We start from the raw sequence: 8,133 nt of genomic DNA on the forward strand, positions 1-8,133 counted from the left end.
TCTAAATTCAACTAGTGTTGTGCTTTAAGTTTCCATGAAATCATCCAACTTCTCGCTATTCAGGATCAAACAATTGACATCTTGGTAAACTAACATGGAGGAACCCTTCTGAAAAATAAACGATAAGCGAAAAATGTATTCATAATACAAATAGAACATTAAACTTTGGGCACACTGAAATAAAGCATTTTTATACACATGCCCGCAGGAATTTTGTGCATCAGATGAACTTGGAACTGATGACTGACCAGTGAAAACCCCACAATCTCAAAGATCTCAATCATTGCTGTAACAATGACTGCTCACTGAAAGGAGAACTTATACTTCAGGTTCTATTGACAAATGTACCAGGTGCCCTACTAATTTAATAGAATAGTGTTTCATGCTTAAATAATTTAGCTCTTAGCAAACTACAAAAATCTTTCATTTGTTGCTAGACAAAGTTAAAGTTCAGTAGAGATTAAAAATCTGGCATATAATTTTAAGTAATGAATTAAAGAGCTAAATAGTTTCAATTATGTAAGGATTAGGAAATAAGTATTTTACTCATGATAAACACCTATTTGTTACACATCTATAACGCTGGATAAGAATAATACCTAAAATTCATGAATTTTGACAGTAAATTAAACAGCATACTGATTTCTGACACCAAGAATATGAAAATTAATAAATGTTCATTTTTGGCACACCCGGGAAGGCTAATAGGGAGAATATTCAACAAGAAGAAAAGATATGATAGTTGAAGGGAAGGGGACTTAACAGGAAGAACCTTTACAGAGTTAATTTTTGAAGGAAATATTTTGCCGAGAAATTGAACAGTTAAAGGGCTATTACACGGAAAACGGTAATTTTTTCCCGCATGTGACGCTTTGTATATTTTATAAAAAATAATAATTAAAAAGGATAATGAACAAAATTTTGTTGCTTAAGACATCACAAATGCATGTGTGACTTCTTTAGCCAAAACTTTCTTCTAAAATTATTTCTTTTTTATGAAATACAGAAACCGTCACGTGCGGGACAAAATGACCATTTTCAATGGAATAGGCATAGACATATTTTTTTTCTTCAATGGTTTAAATAATTATATCTAAACTTATGAGATATGTTTCCTTTACATTGGAACCATAGCTTTCAAAATCTGCAATTTGTTTTGTCATTGCTGTATTATAGAGCAAAAATATTAGCTTATCCACAAGCAAGTTACCAGAGGTTGACTTTAGATGTTCTGCACGTGACACATGTAAATAAATTTTAATTTAAATAACAAAATTGTTTCAGAAGTATCTTTGCATCAAATCAGGAGGAATCCGTCCTTAAGAATAGATGACAGGAATAAATTTAATTCTGGCAGTAATTAAATTAATCATACATCAAAATGGTTTTACTAAATGAAGGAAATTAAGCAATTGACTCACGATAGCAGATTTTCAGTTGACGCAGATCTACGCACGCTAAAGGCTGACAGGAACAATTCTGACAAAAGTCAACACGTCTGAGAAAAATGATTGTTAATTTTGGATAATTAAGCAACTCAGTAGCTTTAATTATGCAAGGAAAAGGAAACATCTAAATGTTTCACAAAGGATAAACGTTTAATGATGTGAATACATGCACGCTTACAGGAAGAATCCTTAAGGACGTCTTAAAGAAATGTACGTTAATTTTGGCGGGAAATTAAAAGAAGCCTAATAGTTTCGATTATTCAAGGGGGGGGGGAGCAAAAATCTCAAGCACACGAGAAACGTTTATTTAATGCACACCTATGCAAGCTAACGTCTAACAACAATTTCCCATATTATATTAGATATCTGAAAGACGTCTAATTATGGCATAAATAAATATAAATTTTGTCCGGATAGAAAGTACAGATGCACAGAATGATAACCTAGAAAAAAACCTAAGGCCTAGCCATAATAAATCTTAATACATGCTCTTAATTTCATGACCGTTGTACTGTCCAACCACAGATTGCATGGAATTTTCAAACGTCCAGATCAACGAATCTATGTGAATAAGGGGGAAAAGTAAAAATTTGATGCGCGTATTCCGCATCCGACTTTGCTTCTGCAAAAGCTGACATTGGTAAAAAATAATAAATTTATCCATTTCCGGCTGTAAAACGGTGTTTGTCATTCCATACAATCAGTCAGACAGTAAGCATAAATAAAGGAACACGCTCTTTTTCAAAATAAAAAAAACAAAAAGATACAACTTAATATAGTCACATCCAAGAAAATGTTTCACTTACTTTCATGCATATCTAATTGTAAAAATCTCATCATAATAAATATATCAACACATTTCTCATTACTACATTCTTCAAGCCATTTTTTAAACCACGCACGAGGTACAGGAAGAATCCTTGTCGCCAAGTCTGAGAATGATATCATTTAGCGCCAAAATATAGGGTTGCCTCCCGTTTATCTGTCAGGATCGTTCCTGCATTGACCGATTTCCTTTCACATTTCACATCAAAACAAAACAAGTGTAGCTGACCAGTACAGTTACAGTTGGGGTGCATTTGGAAACAAGGATTGGTCGCCTCGGTGCCAAGCGTTGGGAAACGCTTGCGGGCAGAAATCCACATCCTAGAGCTTTCGCGAAGGGCTTTTCCCTGATTGGCTACCATGCTGGCGTGACGTCTACCGTTTAACCGGAAATGAAGTGTATGCGTGTGACGTCACTCCCTTACATGCCAGCTCCAGCTCTACTTTACCATGTTAATCCTACGAGAATGCTGAGTGAGGTATAATATTTGGGAAATTAGGAAAGGTTTTATCTACTTCTTCGGTTTCAAAAGCACTTATTTCAATACCAGGTAAGTCGAAGCATCAAATGCAATCAATCTTATGTTCATTTTAAATACAGATTTTATTTGAGAGATAGATAAAGTTTTGTTTACGTTCGCGTAGTGAACCATTGAGCCACCATTCTGCAAGTGGTGTTATTATATAGTCGTTTTTCCATTTTTTCCTTCCATCGAAAACTACTTGAATTGAGGAAACTATTTTCATATTAGATGAGTAAAAGTCACCAAAAAATCCGTATTTCATGAAATTTATTGGTTTTTTCTTCGATTTTTCAGAATAACATAAATGTTTGTTTACATTCGTTGAGGTGAAGTGTTGTTGTTAATTTTGCCTCTTGTTAAAAAAATTCTGCTTATTTCAACTCAGTTATGAAGCTTTTTATGACATTTTATAGTCTGTTAAAGCATTATATGCAAGGCGTATATCATAAAATTTTGTTTATAATCACTGAATGAACCACCCTTTTCTACGTTGTGTTGCTACTATTTTAAACTCTAAACAAATGCGTTACACATTTTTCTCTCATTAAAAACAAGTTACATTGAGATTAAATGAGTTAAAGTCACCAAATAAGCGGCATTTCTTTAATTTTATGTGTTTTTTTCCTTTTTTTGAAAATAAAATGAATGCTTGTTTACAATTCGTCGCACCGATAGCATACGTTATATCGTTTGACGATTCTGTTTATTCTGCAGATATTAATTTCTTCCTAGAACTTATTAGCCTTAATTTTCTGCAGGTTTTTCTTGGATTACAAACCATTTGCATAGGTAAAAGATTTAAACTAAAGTTACAAAATACATATATGTATTTCATACATTTCATATACCGTTTTTTGTTCTTCAGATTTAGATGTTTGTCCACATTTGTTGAACCTATATCCACCTATAATGTCATTTGCTATGTAGTGTTGGTGTTATTTTCTGCTTTTATTAGTTTTTTCTTAAAATTTTATTCATAGCTTTACATTTAAAAAAAATTTGTCTAAATGTCTAAAGCATTTCAAACAGAACATTTTGAGCTGTGATGCAAAGATTTTCTAGACATAGTTTAAACTTTAAAACTATGTTGTCAAAAGCAACAAATTTTTGTAAAAAATATTTTTCTTCAAGAAAGTTATATGATCGTGACAATACCCAAAGGAGGCAAGGTAAGAGAAAGGGCAAATCTGCATCTTGCATCAGAAAATAATGGAATTCCGGGGTAGTCTAGGAAAAGTTTTGGTCTTTAAGCTGTTCTACACTGTGACTTCTACTATCAAAATTCCAAGTATTTTGTTTAGGTGTGTAATACCTTCAGTGCTTGCTTTTAGCCGACACTCATTTTTCAATATCATTCAAACATGATTTCTAAGAATATATCCTGAAAATTGCTTAATTGAAATGTGTTATTTACTTATAAATCTGATGATTTTTTAATATTTTGATGAGAACATTTTATCTGCTTATTTGTGTTTATGTATATTTATATATACATATATTATATATACATGTATGTTATGTGTTTATCTTTTGATATATTCCTTTTTTCTTTTAGAACCCTGAATTTTTTTTTTTCACGTTTTGCAATCACTTCAGTGGGCGTGATGGCTCAGATTCTCAAAAGATGAGAAGCAGGAGAAAATTGGACCAGAAATATAAGGTATAATTCAGTTTTGTTATGTTAATATCTATGCATAATCATTTAAATAATTTTAGACAGTAAGAATTAAAAATATATTTAGTTAGTCTGTTGGATCATTCAAGAACCTGACATATTTATTACCTTTTACATACATTACTACTAAGTATTCATAAATATGTATCTTGCACGAGAACTATCACGTGAGGAAACCGAAAAAATAACTTCATTCAAAAAATTTAAATACTGCCAGCCACGTTTAATGGGATAACAAATAAAAACCTCCCAGAACAAAAATATTTCCCCATTAACACAATGTTAACCATCCCCACTTAATCAAATAATTTCCCGGGACAATCAAATAATATTCATCGGTTTTCGCAAAGATTCTTGCTGAGAAAATTTTTGAATAAATTAGAAATGAATAAGTAAGAATTGTTGATACAAAATATATATATATATATATATTTCGCCATCAACGGGCTAGAAAAAACTTTTTTCCCCATCCCAAAAACATTCTCTGTTCTATCTAATTTCTTTTGTTGACCACACAATAAATAGCGCATTCAGTAATTAAATTAAATAATACTAAGAAATATACACATTTCAGACGAAAGTAAAAAGTGATGAATATCAAATGTAAAACATGGCAGACGAGGAGAGAAGAAAAGATGTTAGGAAAGTTTCATGTATTAAATGGAATGCAGACTATTAACACATTAAATTTTGTCCTAATGATTACAGAGCTACATTTGTTCTTTAAAAATTACACCCTGTCCTAGGTACGCTTGCCATGCCACAGCTTCATTCCTTTTTTAATAAAAGAATTAATTTAAATGACTTAACGAATATCTATCATAAAGACACAAATTATTTCATGGTAAACTGTCATTCATATTTTATGTAAATTTTATTTAGAAAACATCAGATTAGTCATAACTATTGTTCTGCTAAACTTTTGCATATTTTATGTTAAAGATAATTTTTTTTTAAATATAAATGTTTTGTCACCACATTATTACTTCAGCTTTAATTATTTCTTTTTTACTTCACCTTTTTTTATTTATTTTTCTGTGATGGGATTATTAATGTTCTATACTACAATCTGCCTACTTATTGTTTAATGCAGTAGAGAAAACAGTTTTTCTCACAGAATGGAGTGGCAAACCTCTGTTTTAAACCTTTCATACTCAAAAGGGATTTGTGTGCAGCATTTTTTCCTAGGTCATCCAGTGTTCATACTCTATTTAGATGAAAAAATTACATGACTTGTTCATGACTTCAATGAAAATTTTCATGACCTTGTTATATGAAGAGAATAGCACTATTTAATCTCAAATTTGTTAATTTTTGGAAATGAGCATTAGCAAAACGTCTACATGAATGCCACAGCCTCATAGAAGCACTTACTCATAATGGAAAAATTATAATTGTACACTTAAAAAACCAGACTATTCTTATTTGTCTTCATCATATAAATTTAAGTGAAGTACAAATGCAGTGAAACGAGTATGATGCTTAAATGTCTGATGTTTTTTTGTAAACTGGCAGAATGATAATGAATGAGACAAAGATTGAATGAGTCATCACTAAGTTTCAATAAATTTGCCTCAAAAGTTGCCTTAGTGTCAACAGTGCATTTAATCATCCACATAACTTGATAGTATTTTGGTTCTTTAAAGTAAAGCCACATAGTTTACTTTTTTATGTTTCTAAACCAAATCTTTTTTTGAAAAAAAATTCAGTAATGAATCAATCTTCTGATTCAAAAGTATACTTGTTTTGTTTACTTATTTGAACATTTTCAAATGCATATTGATTAATAAGTTCAGAAATTTCAAAACATGTTTGATTCCTGACATTGAACGTAGCAGTGGGTAGCATGGATTAATTTTGAGGGCCATATGTTGGGCACTACTGTTTTAGAGTATAAGAATTCCTCTTTTACTGTATTCTATTGCCTGAATAAAGACCTTTATTTTCTAAAACCTTCAACAAATTAAGATAAACTCTGATAAATTTAATAATAAAGTTCTTACGAGTGATGGAATCTAACTCGGATGCAATTAAATCACTTTTTTTGAGTGGGCGTGGCAAAACTAAGAACGAGAAATTTCGCTACTACGGAATATGAATCATAAGAGGTGTTGAAAATGACAGTGAATTCAAAATAAGTGATGCCCAAGCAGTAAAATCACATCGCAAAGAAAAGGCAAGCGGCTGCGACATAAGTGAATGCAATTAGATTTCAAAGTTCAGATTTGATTTAGGGATCATTGAATTTTCCACTTTTAATAGCTTTTGTGTGCTATTCTGTTAAATCACTTAAGATTTCTAATGCTGCTTTAGTTAATATTACTTTCTCTTTGTCTAGGACATTTTTCCATGACTTTTCCAGGTATGAAAAAAATTTGTTAATTCTTTTTCAGTGAATTTCCAGGGTTTCCAAGACTCGAACTATGGTCATCAAAACTGGAGTGTCTGGAGTCATTAGCCTAGCAATACGTTTTCATATGAACTGATATTTGCTTACAGCTTAAGGTGTTTGTATTCATTGTTGGATTGGTACATATTATGAATGTATGTAAAAAAAATATCTAACATTCAAAAGAATAAATCTTTTTAAAAGTATATATTTGTCTTGCTTTTCTTTTTAATGGGTATTTAATTCAAGAAATGTCAGAGAAATAACAAATATTCATTTCCTGGAAATGTAGTTATTCTTAAAGTGGATTATTTAAGCATAAGTTTTTCGGCAGAAACTTTTAAAAAACAAAACTAAATGGGATGGACTTAAAAAAAAATTTCTTCAGTACTGTTTAATTTTTAAATGTGTTGATTTAATATTTTTTATTATCATGAATGTTTACACAATTTGAGTAATTTAATGCAATGCAGCAGATGGAGATACAGTGAAACCTGTGTAAGTTGACCACTCGCGGTGCAGTACTTTGGCGGTCAACTTAGACAGGTGGTCAACTTACAAGTTTTACTGTACATTGTTAATGTAGGAAGAATAAAGGGAATATTTCCCCGAATAGCTTACCAGCTTCCAATATAGTTTTCAGCATAGGCTTCTCGTGCAGGAGGGAAAACTGCTCCCTTACTTCAAAAGATAAATATTAATGATAGATTGAAAAGTGATTTTTACAGGGTGGATTAATTTATTTCATGAAAACAAAATTTACAAATAAATAGACTTTTCTCATATTTCATAATAATAGAACTTTTTAATTGGAAATGGGCAGTTTACAATGGTTATCCAATGTAATTTTTCATGCTATGTTCCATATATATAGAGGCCTTTTAACCAGTAATGTTAAAAACTAATAATGTAAGCCAAATTTAAAAATACAAATTCAGCTTTGGAGGCACTGAAGCCTCCTCACTTCTTTTGACCTTTGTAGTGCACCAGGTGCCAATGATTTTCTGGAATCCCTTAAAAGATGACAAAGACTTATAAATTTGCATTGCGGTAAGCCGCTGCATTTATTGCAGTTTTTTTTTTTTTGTGTGTCAACGTTCTGTGTTCTGCCAGATGTCATCAATAAGCTCACTTCTTTTGCATTGAAGAAAAGGGCTCCTCATAACCATGAAACTGCAATACATCAAATGTAGCTGCGTATTATTCTGAACTCAGGTGTGACAAATCAAACCATTTAACAATGCCATCTGTAAAAGGAACGAATATATTCAT

The 8,133-nt window shown here is 31.3% G+C and overlaps 1 long non-coding RNA gene across 1 annotated transcript; it reads left to right on the forward strand.

The window, feature by feature from the left end:
- The first annotated feature begins 2,718 nt into the window (after positions 1–2,718).
- Positions 2,719–6,997, forward strand: LOC129219257 (uncharacterized). Its single transcript, XR_008580388.1, has 3 exons — positions 2,719–2,824; positions 4,353–4,457; positions 6,866–6,997. It is a non-coding gene; the product is annotated as an uncharacterized LOC129219257 (long non-coding RNA).
- The last annotated feature ends 1,136 nt before the right edge of the window (positions 6,998–8,133 follow it).

This window comes from Uloborus diversus, chromosome 3 (genome assembly GCF_026930045.1).
Source record: "Uloborus diversus isolate 005 chromosome 3, Udiv.v.3.1, whole genome shotgun sequence".
NCBI lineage: Eukaryota > Metazoa > Arthropoda > Arachnida > Araneae > Uloboridae > Uloborus > Uloborus diversus.